The following is an 18,127-nucleotide window of genomic DNA, read 5'->3' on the forward strand; positions in this document are numbered from 1 at the left end:
AAGGGGAGGACTCGTAAAAGATTGTACAGAAGAATGTATCCTCCGTCGCACGCTTCTCGATCTTGTATTACATCTCGATACAATGTAGTCGTATATTCGAAACGCAGGAGGTTGAAGACCTAGACTCGAGTAATTCAAAACTAATTTATGAAAACAATTATCAACCCTCGTACATCATCATGCGTATATTTATTGCAAATATATTACTCTATTGAACCGGAATCCAAAATTAATTGTACGAGCGGACGTCAATTACTTGTCATGGTGTCAGATTACTACGTGTGTGTGCATTCGGATGCTAGCGAGTAAGAGCATCGGAAATTTTTAATTCGAAGTTACTCCGTGCGGAGACTGACATGTATCGAGACGCCTAATTTTAGACCCGCCGTGGTGTTCATCTCGTGCTATGTACACAGGTAATCTGTCGAGCACAGCGTTCTTTCTGAGGCTGCTTCTGATTTGCTCGCATAAGGCATGGAGGGAGGGGGGCGGGGGCAGATGGATGGGGATGGAGTAACTACACTATATCATGTCCAGATCACTAAAATGAGATGTGTCCTTCATCCATCACAATGTATCGTAACATTATTGTCCGATCCCTGTAAAGCACGTACTTTCCCCAGCTACGAATCTTTCATTGTTGCCTGTCATGTTTCACATGAGGGCTAGAGAGTTGGGTCCGAACAAGCAGTGCATTCTTCTGTGTCTCCCTTACATTTGTAAGCCAAGCACTGAATCGAGTGCGTGAGGGGAAGTTCCAATGGTACTAATGAGAATAAATACATAGGGTAATGGCATTTTCAATGTTTCGCTGTGTTTGGGAGTGTTAGTATTTTATTAACCGAATGTTGTACCATTTTTAGAGTATTCGGGAGTTCTTGAGACGGCGGGTATGGTGATATAACGTATGTCACTTAAACGTTGAAACATTTCGCTCAGTAAGTTACGAAATATTCTGAAACTGATGGGCAAAGCAGCAGGAATCTGGTGTTGCGGTCTGCAAAGCTCAAACCATCTGGCTGCAAATAACAACGGAGCACTGCATGAGAGCCACCGAATTCGCAAATGTTATATCATTGCAGTCGCCTTTCGAAGGGTTATCGAATTCCTTTAAAAATCCGTCGTACAGGAATTAACAGTACTAATAACGAAACACTTTATGTTCCACTGTGTGTATTTTTATTTACCGAAAACTTCGTTTCGATAACATGAACCGTTCACGGAATAATAAGCGATGAAGTGATATTACGTTTTACACGACTCACCCCACAATAGTTTCGGATCACCAAGTGAGGTTGGTGCAATATTAAGAAACGGGATGTGCAGACTCAGAAGGACTACGGTTCAAATCCCCCATCTGGTCTTCCAGACTTGCATTTGCTATGATGTCTCTCAGTCACTTACGGTGAATGATGGGGTGGTTTCTTTGAAAGGACTTGAAAATATCCTTCCACACCTTTCCCCAATCCGATCTTTTTCTAATGGCCTCATCGTTGACGGGATGTTCTAACCATAATCTTCCTTCTTCCGTTTTCTGATCGATAATTATTTACCGCTCTGCAATAATCAGGTGAGAAATTTACTTTCTGAGGCATCCTCTGTCATGCTTCGTGCATAAAATAAATTTATGTTGAATGTAAATGCTCATATAATGTATTAAGTAACGGTATCACAAGGCACATAGTAAAAGGCTTTTCTGTCCAGCAAGTAACGCTTTGTCTGGTATAGTTTCATAGCGTTAGGTTAACATAATTCCTTTGTTTGCGTAACATGTCTTCTTTTCTAGATACGTTTATTTCATTTAGATGACCCTTCTATCACATCACGCTTCAAATAGAGATAACTTCCTCTTTTGCAATTTACAACGATCGACGTTCCATTTCCTAACGATACTGCGTTATATGTGTATTGGACGAAAATTTGCATGATACATTTCGGGTGTGTAAAGACTTGTCATACATATTCTACGAACGGGAACCTCAGTTTACACAAAACTTCCCCATCAAATGTCACATCTTCAACTACTGATATTTCCCGTGTTTTCGTGCATTTGTATGTATTGTATACTTCATTATAACACTTAACGATGAGTCCATTTGACAGGAATCATGAACTGTTCCGTTTATTATTGATTATTTTCAGGTATCAGTAATTTGTAATTACATATATGGATGCGGGACGGACTTTACTTATCAAAAACTGTCCTTTTACTCTATGCAGACAAATCTTATACTACTGAGGGAATGCAGGCAACTCTTATACGATTCAAGGGACGTTCGTATGTTAACTGTCCTACGGAGTAGAGGTTATTAAAGACCGAGCATTAGCTCGAGTTGGTCAGGGAGGGGGAAGGAACTGTCCGAAAGTTTCGCCTTAAATGATTTAGGGAATCCACGCTGCATGAAGATGACGAACAATAATACTGAGTTGCAGTTGTTGTTGTTGTTGCTGATGCTGTCATTCCGAAAACTGGCTACATTCAGCTCTCCGTGAATGTCTTGCAAGTATAGACTCGTAACAGCTTCACCCTACAATCATTTACAGCGTCCAATGATGTTTTCCATTGCTCCATACAAGTGCACGGCTAAATAAAGCAAGTAATACGAAATTTTAGAGCCAAAATGTAGTTCATTTCATAACTACTAAGTCCATGAAGATAACTGGTTAGAAACCCCTCGTTCGACCACTGCTTAAGTATTTCTTGTCATTGTGGGGTGCTTTCTGTAAATTTTGGACATTTGTGGTAACGTCTTATGGGACCAAACCACTGAGGTCATCAGTCCCTAAGCCTACACACTGCTTAACCTAACTCAAACTACCTTACGCTATGGACAACACACACACCCATGACCGAGGGAGGACTCGAACCTCTGACGGGGGGAGCCGCACGGACCATGACAAGGCGCCCCAGACCACGCGGCTACCACGCGCTGCATAGGGTGCTTCTCAGATATGATTGATAGAGAAGATCTAAATAAGAGCACATCGGTTCTTTTCGGGTCCGTTTGGAAGCTCCGAGAGCTTCACTATGATGCTTTCATGGCAAACGCTATAACACAGGCGTTGTGCATTACGAAAAGGATTTATTTTAAAAATCCAAGGAGAATCAGACAACAGATGCAGACTGAGTACATTACAGTCTTGAATGGGAATCGTGACAATGGACTAAGTCACTCAAAGGAATTTATGTCTATACTGCTGGCCATTAAAATTGCAACAACAGAAATGATAGCTAATTTTTGTTGGTGGACGTCAGCTTAGTACTTTTGCTTTGCAGCTGGTCATAGAAACTTCGTGAAATGATTTCGCCACAACGACAAACGGCTTTAACACCTCAACTCGCTTATCATAACACTCAGTCCATTATTTCGCCATAGCACAAAATAATCTACCCTTTTTTAACTCTGTGGATGACCTCTGATAATCCTATCTGGTGAGGATCCCAATCCTCACAGCAATACTCCAGCAGAGGGCGGAAAAGTGAAGTGAAGGCAGTATGTTTAGTGCATTTGTTGCATCTGAAAAGTGTTCTGCTGGTAAAAATGACTTTTTGGTTCCCCTTATCCACAGCATTATCTATGTGATCGTTCCAATTTAAGTTGTTTGGAATTGGTATCCCTAGCATGGTTTACTTTAGTTGATTTAATAACGTTTAGATTTGTCCGATTTATCCTGTAACTTAAATTTAACCGTTCCCCTTTAGTACTCATTTGGATGACCTCAAATGGCTCCAAGCACTATAAGACTTAACATCTGAGGTAATCAGTCCCCTAGTCTTAGAACTACTTAAACCTAACTAACCTAAGGACATCACACACATCCTTGCCCGAGGGAGGATTCGAACCTGCGACCGTAGCAGCACCGCGGTTCCGGACTGAAGCGCCTAGAACCGCTCGGCCACAGAGGCCGGCTGGATGACCTTACACTTTTCATTATTTAGGATCAATTGCCACTTTTCGCTCCATACAGATATATTGTATGAATAATTTTGCAATTGGTTTTGGTATTCTGAGAACTTTACTAGTCGGTAAGTGATAGCATCATATGCAAGCGGCTGCTGTCTCATAAACGGCTTATGTAGATGAGGAACAGCAGAGGGCCCATAACATTTCCTTAGGGAACGCCTGATATCACTTCCGTCTACGTTCACTTAATTTTACGAACTGTGACCTTAATAACGGGAAGTCACTAATCCTGCCGCACAACTGTAACGATACTCCATAGGCACGAAATTTGATTACAAGCCGCATGTGAGGAATGGCATCAAGAGCCTTCACGAAATCTGAAAATGTGTAATCGACCTGGTATCCTCCGTCGATGTATGCCCTTAAAGCAGCGGCGCTGTTGCTTCCGATATTTAAAGATCATTTGCAGTTTGCGAAGTACTGGGTGCATCATTTGTGCTTTAGAAATAAGCAGCCATTTTATATGACGAAAGTGTCCCATTTATGCAAAATTCCATACCCAGTTAATGGCGAAATAAGACTCTTCGCTACAGTAACAAAATATACCCGTAGCGGATGAAATACTGGAGGAGGAGGAGGTTATTGTTCAACGTCCCGTCCACAACGAGGTCATTAGAGACGGAGCACAAGGTGGACGGGGAAGGAAATCGGTCGTGCCCTTTCAAAGGAACCATCCCGGCATTTGGCTGAAGCGATCTAGGGAAATCTCGACGCGGGATTGAACCGTCGTCCTCCCGAATGCGAGTTCAATGTGCTAACCACTGAGCTACCTCGCTCGGTGTGAATTACTGGTATTCATTTACATCTACATCTACATGGATACTCTGCAAATCATACTTAAGTGCCTGGCAGAGGGTTCATCGAACCACCTTCACAATAATGTTCTATTATTGTACTCTGCAATAGAGCTTGGAATAAACGAGCCCATTTATCTCTCTGTGTGTGCTTTGACTTCCCTTACTTTGTTATGATGATCATTGCTCTCTATGTAGGTCGGCGTCAACAAAATATTTTCGCATTCGGCGGAGAAAGTTGGTGATGGAAATTTCTTGAGAAGATCCCGCCGCCGCGAGAAAGGCCTTAGTTTTAATTATGCCCATCCCAAACCCTGTATCCTCCCCGTGACACCCTCTCCCCTATTCCTCGATATTACAAAGCACGCTGCCTTTATTTAAACGTTCTCGATGTTACCCGTCAATCCTGTCTCGTAAGGATACCACACTGCGAACCAGTACTCCAAAAGAGGACTCACGAATGTAGTGTAGGCAGTCTCTTTAGTAGATTTGTTAGCTCCTCTAAGCGTTGCTGCGCAGGGTAGCCGCGCGGTCTATGGCGTCTTGTCACGGTCGGCACGACTACCCCAGGTGGAGATTCAGGGGTGTGTGTCGGGCATGGCTGTGAGTGTCGTCATTAGAGTAAGTTAATTTAAGTTAGATTAAGTAGTGTCTAAGCTTACGGACCGATGACCTCAGCAGTTTGGTCCTATCAGACCTTACCACAAATTTCCTAAATTTTTCTAAGTGTTCTGCCAATAAATCGCAATATTTGGTTCACCTTCCCCACAAAATATTATGTGTTCTTTTCAGTTTGGGTTGTTCATATTTGTAATTCATAGGTATTTAGTTGAATTTAGATTTGATTGATTTATCTTGTAACCGAAGTTTATCGGATTCCTTTCACCACTCACGCGGATGACCTGACACTTTTCATTTTTTAGGATCAATAGCAAATATTCGCATCATACAGAAATCTTATCTAAATCGTTTAACAATTTCTTTTGATATTCTGACAAATTTACAAGACGATAAACGACAGCATCATGTACAAGCAACCTAAGACGGCTGTTCAGATTGTCTACTAATTGGTTCATATAGATAAGGAACAGCAGAGGGTCTATAATACTGCCTTAGGGAATGCCAGAAATCACTCCTGATTTTCTCTATGGCTTTCCGTCAGTAACTACGGACTGTGATGTCTCTAACAGGAAATCACAAATCTAGTCGCATAATTGAGACGATATTCCATAAGTACGCAGTTAGATTACAAGCCGTTTGCGAGGTACAGTGTCAAAAGTCTTCTGGAAATCTAGAAATAAGGAATCGATTTGAAATCCCTTGTCAATAGCACTCAACACGTGGCGTGAGTATAGACCTAGTTGTGTTTCACATTGTGTGTCTTTAGACCGTTTTCTTCGAGGTAATCCATGGTGTTCGAACACAATACATGTTCAAAAGTCCTGCTACATATCGACGTTACTTATATGGGTCCGTAATTCAGTGGATGACACCTATTGCATTTCTTTAATACTGGTGTGACCTGTGCTACTTTCCAGTCTTTGGGTATGGATCTTTTATCGAACGAGCTGTTGTGTATGATTTTAAGCATGGAGCTATTGCATCAGCGTACTCTGAACGGACTCTAATTGGTGTACAGACTAGACCGGAAGAATTGGTTTTGTTAAGTGATTTAAGATGCCTCACTACTCTGAGGATATCTACTTCTGAGTTGCTCAGGTTGGAATCTGTTCTTGGTTGGAATTCGGGAATATTTACTTCGTCTTCTTTGTTGAAGCAATTTCGGAAGTCTGTGTTTAGTAACTGCCTCAGCGGCACTGTCATCGATATCATTTCCATTGCTATCGGACAGAGAAGGGACTGAGTGTGTCTTTCCACTACCAGACTTTACATACAACCAGAATCTCTCTTGATTTTCTGCCAGGTTCCCTGACAAAGTTTCGTTGTGGAAACAATTATAAGCAATTCGAATTGGAGTCCCGCTAAATTACGAGTTTCCGTAGAAGACCGCCCGCCGATCTTGAGAATTTTGCGTTCGTTTAAATTTAACATGCTTTTTTCGTTGTTCCTGCAACAGTGTTATGACACGTTTTGTGTACCAAGAGGGATGAGCTCGGTCGTTTGTTAATTTATTTGTTATAAATCTGTCAATTACTGTCGATACTATTTCTCTGCATTTAAGTCACATCTGGTCTACATTTACATTGTTGATCTGGAAGGACGGAAGATTGTCTCTCAGGAAGACGTCAAGCGAATATTTATCTGCTTTTATGAATAGGAATATTTTTGTTTATTTTTGAAAATTTGGTAGTTACGGTAGTCAGTCTTGCTGCGACAACCTTGTGTTCACTAACCTCTGTATCCGTTTTGATGCTCGTTATTACCTCGGGACTGTCTGTTGCGAAAAGGTCAAGTGTCTTTTCACAACCGTTTACCATTAGATGATCTCATGAGCTAACTGCTCGAAACGATTTACAGAAATGCATTGAGTGGAATTTCGGATGATGTTTTATGCGTACCACCGCATATAAACATATATTTCCGCCAATATATCGAGGTTAAATTGGAGTCTCTACCAAATATAATTGTATGAGCCGGGTATGTATTTAAAATTAGATTCAAGGTTTCTTGGCACCTTTCAGCAGTTGTATCATCTGAGTTGGGAGGTCTGTCAAAGGATCGAATTATTATTATATTCCGGTTGCCAAGAATGAGCTCTACCCATACTAACTCAAAGGAGATATGTACTTCAGTTTCGCTACAGGATGAACTACTTCTAACAGCAAGAAACACTCAACCTCCAACAGTGTTTAGCCTATCCTTTCCGTACTCCGTCAGATACTTCGCAAAGATTTTAGCTGAACTTATTTCCGGCTTTAGCTAGCTCTCAGTGCCTATAACAATTTGAGCATCAGTGCTTTCTATTAGCGCTTGGAGCTCTGTTACTTTCCCTACATAGCTACGACAATTTACAACTGTTATACCAGTGGTTCCTGTATCTACGTTCTTTCTGTGTTCGACCTGCCTCCTTTGAGACTGAAGCCCTTTTTGTGTTTCTCCGAGACCCTCTATCTTACAAAACCGCCCAGTCCACGCCACACAGCCCCGCTACCCGTGTAGCCGCCTCCTGCGTTTAATGGACACCACCCGAAGGCGCAAGTCGAGGAATCTGTAGGTTACACGGTCACAGAACCGTCTGAGCCTCTGATTCAGACCCTCCACTTGGCTTTGTACCATAGGTCCGCAATCGTTCCTCTGAGGAGGAAGTTGGCGATTGAAATTTTACGAGAAGGCCGTGCCTCAGAGAAAAACGTCTTTGTTTTAATGACTGCCACCCCAACTCGTGTATCATATCCGTCGCATTTTCTACTCTATATCACGATAATATAAAACGAGCTGCCGATGTTTGAACTTTTTCGATATCCTACGTCAATCCTATCTGATTCGGATCCCAAACCGCACAGCAGTTCTCCAAAAGACGGTAGACAAGCCTAGTTTAAGCAACCTCTTTAGTAGAACTATTACATTTTGTAAGTGTTCTGCAATAAATCGCCGTCTTCGGTTTCCTCCCCCCCCCCCCCCCAGTATTATCTATGTTATCGCTCCAATTTAAGTTATTCGTAATTGTAGTCCCTAAGCACATAGTTCAGTTTACAACCTTTAGATCTTTTATGATCTTTGTGTAACTGAAATTTAGCAGATTCTTTCTAGTGCTCATGTGGATGACTTGACACATTTAATAATTTTAAAATTATATTAAGGAGTTGTGGATCAGAAAATAGGTACATCCATTGCTGTATCAATTCTCTGTACCTCTCTTACATAAAGTCAAGATTTGTGGTCCCATACAGTTAGATAACTGTTGTAGACGTGTATGAGCATGTTATCGTCCATTTTGAGCTGTTAACGTTTAGAGAAAATTCTAGGTGATCTTATTTAGCATAGGAAGTGTTGTATTTTTTAGTGTGTAGCTTCACAGCCACAAGTACGGACATTCCCTGAATCCCATTCTTAACAAATAGTGTATCACCTATTCTAATGTTGTGGTTCTTCAGTTTCTCGCAGAGTATTTTATTAAAAAAATATATCATGCGTGTACAGTGATACGTTGGCGTCCAAATGGCACGACTATCTGGCAGTACATCCAAAGTTTGATACTGACATATCATGAAAGCTTCAAGTAGTAGTTTTTGGTTTTTTATCCATTCCTGAGAAACGCTACAACCAATTGCAATTTTTAAAATGGAATTCTGACCAGGGATAATTGGTTATCAGACCCTATACGATTCATAGCAGTGTATCTTCCCAGTGCGCTGTGGTCAATACACAGCTGTCAGAAACCCCAACATACAGTGTAATATCCGAGGCTCGCTAATCATTTTTTGCTTTTACTAACGTTAGACATAACTTTACTCTTTCATCACATTAGTCACCCTTAAATATGGGGGGCAATGAAACGCGCTACGTCCAGTGGTTAAGCCGCATCGCTTATCAGCGGTCTGCATATTCAGCTGCAGTCGTTATATAAATCTGCGATAAGTTATTCAAGCGTTCGATATACGCATCCGTCTTTCGGAACGAATTGGCAGGGGGAAATGAGAAAGAGTGCCCTTTCCATATGCTGAGGTCGAAGAGGAAAACTATCTATTTTGTTGTTATTTGGTCCCTGAATTACAGTTCTCTTTGTAATGAGACGCATTAATGCGAGGTATATAACGCTGAGTGGCACAAGCTGTAATTATAACTCCAGTGGCTGCACTGTACGCGAGAGGTAGTTCCCCACGAATACACACACACACACACACACACACACACACACACACACACACAATGGAAAATCGGTTGAAATTAGGTTTCCCTTCATTTCTTTTTTTCCTCTATGTCTTGCTCGCGTTTGATTGGGCAATTTTCCATGTGATGGACGGCATATGTTATACCTGCACCGGAACCATTTGTTCTCTCCTGCTAATCTCTAACCCTTAATCGCTGTGCCTCTCTCTGTGACTGTTGCTGCAAATGGTTACACACAGCAGCCACTAACATCGTTGCTGTGACAAGATAGTTGTTAACAAAGAGCGGTGCGAGAACTCAATGTGATGTAGGAATGTGGAGAAAATTGTAGCATTTCTTACTTTTAGGTTATCCAATAATGATTCACAATCGCGTGTAAGTATGTTCGGTCATTACACGAAAATAATAAAATACTGATCCGTACTGTGGCGAATGGGACAGAATCTACCGACATTAATGAAGTAGTTAGACAACCCTGTCCGCTGTCCACCACACTTTTTAATGTTTACATCGACGATATCATTCGTAAATGGTTGACTTTATTAAATGACACGTTAGGAAGTGATCCTTTTAATTTTATGACGATGATAATTTATGATGATCAGATCATAACAAGGCAATCTGAAGAAAAAGTACGAATTTCGGTACACAAATTGAGCCAAATTGCTGCTAAATACGGAATGAGAATATCAACAAATAAAACAAAAGAGATGGCATTTCATGATCTATAACCCACAAGAGCTTATGTTGTTATTGATGGACAAATAAATAAACAAGTAAGAGAGTCTAAATATTTAGGGTAGAGTTTTAAATTCCCCAACTCAGATGACGTAGTGCTAAAACTGGCCAGATTCATAAATTTCTGTCAAACTACACAACGTATATTACAACAGAACGCAAGGAAATAAATATTAATTAAACTCTACATAGTAATAGCGTTACATTTGCTGATGTATGGTAGAGATTGTCAGACCTTACCAACTCTTCAATTACGATGAATCCAATCTTTAGAAATGAAGTTCCTCTGCTTTTTAGCCGGATATTAATTGTTGGACTATAAAAGAAATACCGACATTAGGCAAGAACTTAATGTTGAACCTTTACAAATATAACTGAAAAATACCGCCTGAAGTGGAAAGATCATGTTCAATGTATGACTAATGGTAGAATAACTAACACGTCAATGCAATATAACCCAAGTGGCAAGAGGAGCGTTGTACATCCCTTGGAGGGATGGCGTGAACAGTTCTCAGGCACAACAGGCCAAAAGGCCCAATCCTTGAAGACGATGATGACGATTATTAGTATGGTTTACGTGTATGTATATAGTTTCTTATTTTTGATAAGTTAGAGAGTGCGATTTGTGATTTTCAGTACTCAAGTCTGTGTTATAAGATTTTAACCCGGTTTTGGAATAACGAGTATGTCATTTCTGACCGCAAGATAATAAATGATACATATACGTCTCAAGCATAAAGCTAACACCTGAAGACATATCTTATTTAACACTAGCATGCTGAAGTCGCCTCCCTCTCTTTCTTCTCTCTCTCTCTCAGCCGGCCGCGGTGGCCGAGCGGTTCTAGGCGCTTCAGTCCGGAACCGCGCGACTGCTACGGTCGCAGGTTAGATTTCTGCCTCGGGCATGGATGTGTGTGATGTCCTCAGGTTAGTTACGTTTAAGTAGTTCTAAGTTCTAGGGGACTGATGACCTCCGATGTTAAGTTACATAGTGCTCAGAGCCATTTGAACCATTTTCTCTCTCCCCCCCCCCGTCCCTCTTTCACTCTCTCTCTCTCTCTCTCTCTCTCTCTCTCTCAATATATATATATATATATATATATATATATATATATATATATTTAAATTTCTGTCAAACTACACAACGTATATTACAACAGAACGCAAGGAAATAAATATTAATCAAACTCTACATAGTAATAGCGTTACCTTTGCTGCTGTATGGTAGAGATTGTCAGACCTTACCAACTGTTCAATTACGACTCACCCTGTATATATATATATATATATATATATATATATATATATATATATATAGGGTGAGTCACCTAACGTTACCGCTGGATATATTTCGTAAACCACATCAACTACTGACGAATCGATTCCACAGACCGAACGTGAGGAGAGGGGCTAGTGTAATTGGTTAATACAAACCATAAAAAAATGCACGGAAGTATGTTTTTTAACACAAACCTATGTTTTTTTTTAAATGGAACAACGTTAGTTTTGTTAGCACATCTGAACATATAAACAAATACGTAATCAGTGCCGTTTGTTGCATTGTAAAATGTTAATTACATCGGAGATATTGTAACCTTAAGTTGACGCTTGAGTACCACTCCTCCGCTGTTCGATCGTGTGTATCGGAGAGCACCGAATTACGTAGGGATCCAAAGGGAACGGTGATGGACCTTAGGTACTCATGGTAATGTACATGTGCGTCAGTGAAAAAGACCAATAAAAAGGTGTTAGCATGTGGACCTTATGTACAGAAGACACTGGAACAGCACATTACGTCCACATGCTAACACCTTTTTATTGGTCTTTTTCACTGACGCACATGTACATTACCATGAGTACCTAAGGTCCATCACCGTTCCCTTTGGATCCCTATGTAATTCGGTGGTCTCCGATACACACGATCGAACAGCGGAGGAGTGGTACTCAAGCGTCAACTTTAGGTTACAATATCTCGGGATGTAATTAACATTTTACAATGCAACAAACGGCACTGATTACGTATTAATTTATATGTTCAGATGTGCTAACAAAACTAACGGGGTTCCATTTAAAAAAACGTAGGTTTGTGTTAAAAAACATACTTCCGTGCATTTTTTTTATGGTTTGTATTAACCAATTACACTAGCCCCTCTCCTCACGTTCGGTCTGTGCAATCTATTCGTCAGTATTTGATGTGGTTTACGAAATATATCCAGCGGTAATGTTAGGTGACTCACCCTATATATATATATATATATATATATATATATATATATATATATATGTGTGTGTGTGTGTGTGTGTGTGTGTGTGTGTGAGAGAGAGAGAGAGAGAGAGAGAGAGAGAGAGAGAGAGAGAGAGAGAAGAATTCTCGGATTGTTTTAGGATGTAACTTAGTTCTGAAGCGTCATGTCAGATTACAACAGTTTGTCAGTTTGAGATTCGAACCTCGCTTCAGGGTATGCTTGGGAACGGAGCTCTCCAGGCTTGCGTTGCAACTTCATTCTTCTGAAGTATCTGTCTTGCTATCCAAACTATAGTGAAGGTACAGTCCACTGATGAACGACTGATTCATTATGAAAAATATTTGCGTTCGAAGTTATTTCGTATTTGTCTTCCAGCTACAGCAATTACAAAAAAACATACTCTGAGACCCAAATAGTTGAGGAAAATAAAACGTAGGTTCTGAAATGGTAAGAAACATAAGCGACAGATATAGAAGACTGCTGCGTAAGATTCTATGCTTACCAAAATGTTAAAGTTCTGGAGCTGTAATGCGTCACCAGACACGCTTCCTTTTTCATGTAAGTCAGTCGTTGCGGATTTATTTTGCGAATTAACGAATGGTTTCATACAAATATAACATATATTGTGAACGAACACTGTTTTAATTTCCATAACATCTATGCCAAATTAGGTAATAGAAGGCTGTCAGTACATAAGCAAATTATTCACATTTTTTGCTGGGAATAAATACCTATCCAAAGGTCTAGACTGGGCTTGCAGAAATAAAAAGATCAAAATGCAGAATTCTCTCACAGTCTTTTACTGATATTACAAAGGACCCCTGTCTCATCTAGAAGAGATTTATGGACAATAAAAAGAATGTTCCATAATGTGTATGTATTTTCAGAGATAGAAATTAAAACTTAGACAAAGACGCCTAGTACTCATACTGTAGAGCCAAAGAAACTGGTACATATGCCTAAAAGCGTGTAGTGTCCCTGCGAGCACGCAGAAGTGCCTAAACACGACGTGGCATGGACTCGACTGATGTTTGAGGTAGTGCTGGGGGGAACTGACACCATGAATCCTGCAGGGCTGTCCATAAATCCGTAAGTGCACGAAGGGGTGGAGATCTCTTCTGAACATCATGTTGCAAGGTATCCGAGATATACACAATATCGTTCATGCCAGGGGAGTTTGGTGGCCAATGGAAATGTTTAAACTCAGAAGAGTGTTCCTGGAGCCACTCTGTAGCAATTCTTGACGTGTGGGATGTCGCATTGTCCTGCTGAAACTGCCCAAGTCCGTCGGAATGCACACTGGACATGAATGGCTGCAGGTGATCAGACATGATGCTTACGTACGTATCCCCTGCCAGGGTCGTATCTAGACGTATCAGGGGTCCCATACCACTCCAACTGCAGACGCCCCGCACCATTGCAGAGCCTCCACAAACTTGAACAGTCCGCTATTGACATGCAGCCCATGGATTCATGAGGCTGTCTCCATATCGAAACACGTCCATCCGCTTGATACAATTTCAAATGAGACTCGTCCGACCAGCCAACATGTTTCCAGTCATCAACAATCCAATGTCGGAGTTGACCAGCCCAAGTGAGGAGTAAAACTTTGTGTCGCGCCGTCATCAAGAGTACACGAGAGGGACTTCGGCTCCGAAATCCCATATCGTTGATGTTTCGTTGAATGGTTCGCACGCTGACGCTTGTTGAGGGCCCAGCATTGGAATCTGCAGTAATTTGCGAAATGGTTGCACTTGTATCAGGTGGAACAGTTCTCTTCAGTCGTCGTTGTTCCCGTTCTTGCAGGATTTTTTTCCGGCCACAGCAATATCGGAGGTTTGATGTTTTACTGGTTTCCTGATATTCACTGTATACTCGAGAAATTGTCGAAGGGAAAATCCTCACTTCATCGCTACTTCAGAGATGCTGTGTCCATCGCTTGTGCGCCGCCTATGACACCACGTTCAAAGTCACTTTAATCTTGACAACCTGTCATTTTAGCAGCAGTAACCTATCTAACAACTGCACCAGACACTTGTTGTCTTATATAGGCGTTGCGGACCACAGTGCCGTTTTCTGCCTGTTTACGTATCTCTGTATCTGAATATGCACATCCATGTAAGTATATAGTTGTGGCAACACCAGCGATGACCTTCTTCTTCTGTGCGGATGCACATATTTTCCCGGAACTCTAACGGGACTTGGTAATAATTTCTTCCACCAGTAATGAGTGTGTTGGGGTGGGACACTACGAATGTAGTGTGTGGACATACAAGGTGAGAATGTGGGTCTCGCGGGAGGCGTGCGCGATATATTCCCTGCAGCCGCGCTTTCCTCTGTGCCCTCGGTGGCACAGATGGATAGAGCGTCATCCATGTTAGCAGGAGATCCCGGGTTCGATTCCCGGTCGGCGCACCCCGTTCCACCTGTCCCTTATATATATGTCAACGCCCGTCAGCAGCTGAAGGTATTAATATAATTCTAATTTCGTTATAGACGGCTGCAGGTCATAAATGGTGTCTGTTCTTTTGGACATGTCCGTATAAGTAGAAAGGACCTTTTGTCTCATCGTAGTTCATGGTGTGTCCCGTGTGCAGACAGTGATCAGCCACAGCACACCTTTCTGGCTAACCCAGTCTGGTGCGACGTCTATGTTCTGCTCATCTATCCTTAACAGTGCTACGCGTCTGCCCAATGTATGATTTCCCACACATACACGGGATTTTATATATCCCTGGTCTCCTTAGACCTAGGTTGTCTTTAATAGAACCCAGCATAGTTTGCACTCGCGCTAGACAGATGAAGACACATTTTATTTGATGTTTTTTGAACAGCCTTCCAATCTTAAAGGACACGCCACCAACGTAGGGTAGAAAAACCATCATCGTGGAGTTCTTTGTTTCTTCTGGATGTTCTTCAGCTATAGTGCGTGCAGGTTTAAATGCATTACGGATCTGTTTATCAAAGTAACCGTTTTGTACAAACACAGAACGAAGATGGCTAAGCTTTGCTGATAAGCTCCTTGCGTCTGAGATAATTCTATCCCTATGATCCAGAGTCCGCAACACGCCACTGCATTGAGCGTAGGTAGCTCATAGCTCGTAGATATAGGTCAGTATGAGTCGGTTTGCGAAATACGCTGAGACCCAAGGAGCCATCTTGTTTTCTAAGGACCAAGACATCAAGAAAGGGGAGGTCTCCATTTTTCTCCACTTTCTTGGTGAAGAAGTTGCTGAGACGGAGGGAGTTAAGGTGTTCCAGGAATACAGAAAGCGTTGTTGCTCCGTGTGGCCAAACCACAATGGTGTCGTCCACATATCTCCAGAAACATTTACGTTTTAACACGCTGACTGACGCACTTTTTCCGCTAAGCCTTCCATAAAAAGGTTAACTATTGTTTGAGACAATGGCCTGCCCATAGCGACACCGTCAGTCTGCTCAAAATATTGTTCGTTAAATAAAAACTGAGTCGAGGTAAGTACATGTTTGAACAGATATAACATGTCCTCCTCCAATTTAGTCCCAAAAGTTGTAATGAATCCACCAAAGGTACCAGTGTGAACGATGGGACCACAACGAAACTCACTAATATGTCACTGGTTCGAGACGCAACTACAGTCGTTGTATAAAATCTTCTGAGTTTCGAATGTGTTGTTCACATTTTCCTACCAGTGAGCTTTCTAACAGAAGCCAAATGTTTTGCAAGGTAATGAGTTGGGGCTCCTGTATTGCTCACAATGGGGCGAAGAGGAAACCCTTCCTTACGGATCATAGACAGTTCATAAAGTCGTGGTGGAACTGGTGATTGTACTTTTAAGCTCTTCTTAAGATGTTCGGGAATCTGGCTGGATTTGAGCACGGTGGATGTCTTCCGTTGTACTGCGGCAGTTGGCTTCTTCTGGGGACGACGATACGATGAGTCCTGCAGTAAATCCCGCATCTTGCCGAAATAAGATGTTACAGGCAAAAGAACAGTAGCGTCCCCCTTGTCAGCAGGTAAAATCACAATTTCAGTGTCTTTTCTTAAGGAACAAAGAGCTTTCCTTCTTTCAGTGTTGATGTTCTGCTTCGGTGCGGACGTCCTACACTACTAGCCATTAAAATTGCTACACTACGAAGATGATGTGCTACAGAGGCGAAATTTCACCGAAAGGACGAAGATGCTGTGATATGCAAATGATTAGCTTTTCAGATCATTCACACAAGGTTGGCGCCGGTGGCGACACCTACAACGTGCTGACACGAGGAAAGTTTCCAACCTATTTCTCATACACAAACAGCAGTTGGCCGGCGTGCCTGGTGAAACGTTGTTGTGATGCCTCGTGTAAGGAGGAGAAATGCGTACCATCACGTTTCCGACATTGATAATGGTCGGATTGTAGCCCATCGCGATTGCTGTTTATCGTATCGCGACATTGCTGCTCGCGTTGGTCGAGATCCAATGACTGTTAGCAGAATATGGAATCGGTGGGTTCAACGCCGTGCTGGATCCCCACGGGACGAACCTGGGTGCACGAATGGCAAAACGTCAGTTTTTCGGATGAATCCAGGTGCTGTTTACAGCACTGTGATGGTCGCATCCGTGTTTGGCGACATCGCGGTGGACGCAATTTGGAAGTGTGTATTCGTCATCGCCATACTGGCGTATCAACCGGAGTTATGGTATGGGGTGCCATTGGTTACACGTTTCGGTTACCTCTTGTTCGCATTGACAGCACTTTGAACAGTGGACGTTACATTTCAGATGTTTTACCACCAGTGGCTCTACCCTTCATTCGATCCCTGCGAAACCCTACATTTCAGCAGGATAATGCACGACCGCATGTTGCAGGCCCTGTGCGGGCCTTTCTGGATACAGAAAATGTTCGTGTTCGACTGCTGCCGTGACCAACACATTCTCCAGATCTCTCACCAATTGAAAACGTCTGGGCAATGGTGGCCAAGCAACTGGCTCGTCACAATACGCCAGTCAGTACTCTTGATGAACTGTGGTATCGTGCTGAAGCTGCATAGGCAGCTGCACCTGTACACGCCATCCAAGCTCTGTTTGACGCAATGCCCAGGCGTATCAAGGCCGTTATTACGGCCAGAGGTGGTTGTTCTGAGTACTGATTTCACAGGATCTATGCACCCAAATAGCGTAAAAATGTAATCACATGTCAGATCTAGTATAATATATTTGTCCAATGAATACCCGTTTATCATCTGCATTTCTTCTTGTTGTAGCAGTTTTAACGGCCAGTAGTGTAGTTATGGCCCAACAAGCATCCCGCTTTATTTCTTCAGCAGTCTCTCTCGGAAGTTTCAAGACACGTTGGTCAACGGCACTGATAAAATCCATGGTAGACAAGTGCTTTGGAGTGGGCACCAAATTTAGTCCCTTTTCGGACACCGGTATCGCAGCTACACTCAGTTGTTTATCTGTGAAATTAAACACAGTAAGTCTACAAAGTTTACGTCCTTGCGATGATTGGCGTGTAAGGCGATAGAGCTTCGAAGTTCGACGCACCACGGCCTGCTGCTGTGTCGAGTCCAAAAGCGACCACGTGGCGCCATCCACCCACACCCAGAAATGCACTGACAGACGCGACGA

This window comes from Schistocerca cancellata, chromosome 5 (assembly GCF_023864275.1).
Source record: "Schistocerca cancellata isolate TAMUIC-IGC-003103 chromosome 5, iqSchCanc2.1, whole genome shotgun sequence".
NCBI lineage: Eukaryota > Metazoa > Arthropoda > Insecta > Orthoptera > Acrididae > Schistocerca > Schistocerca cancellata.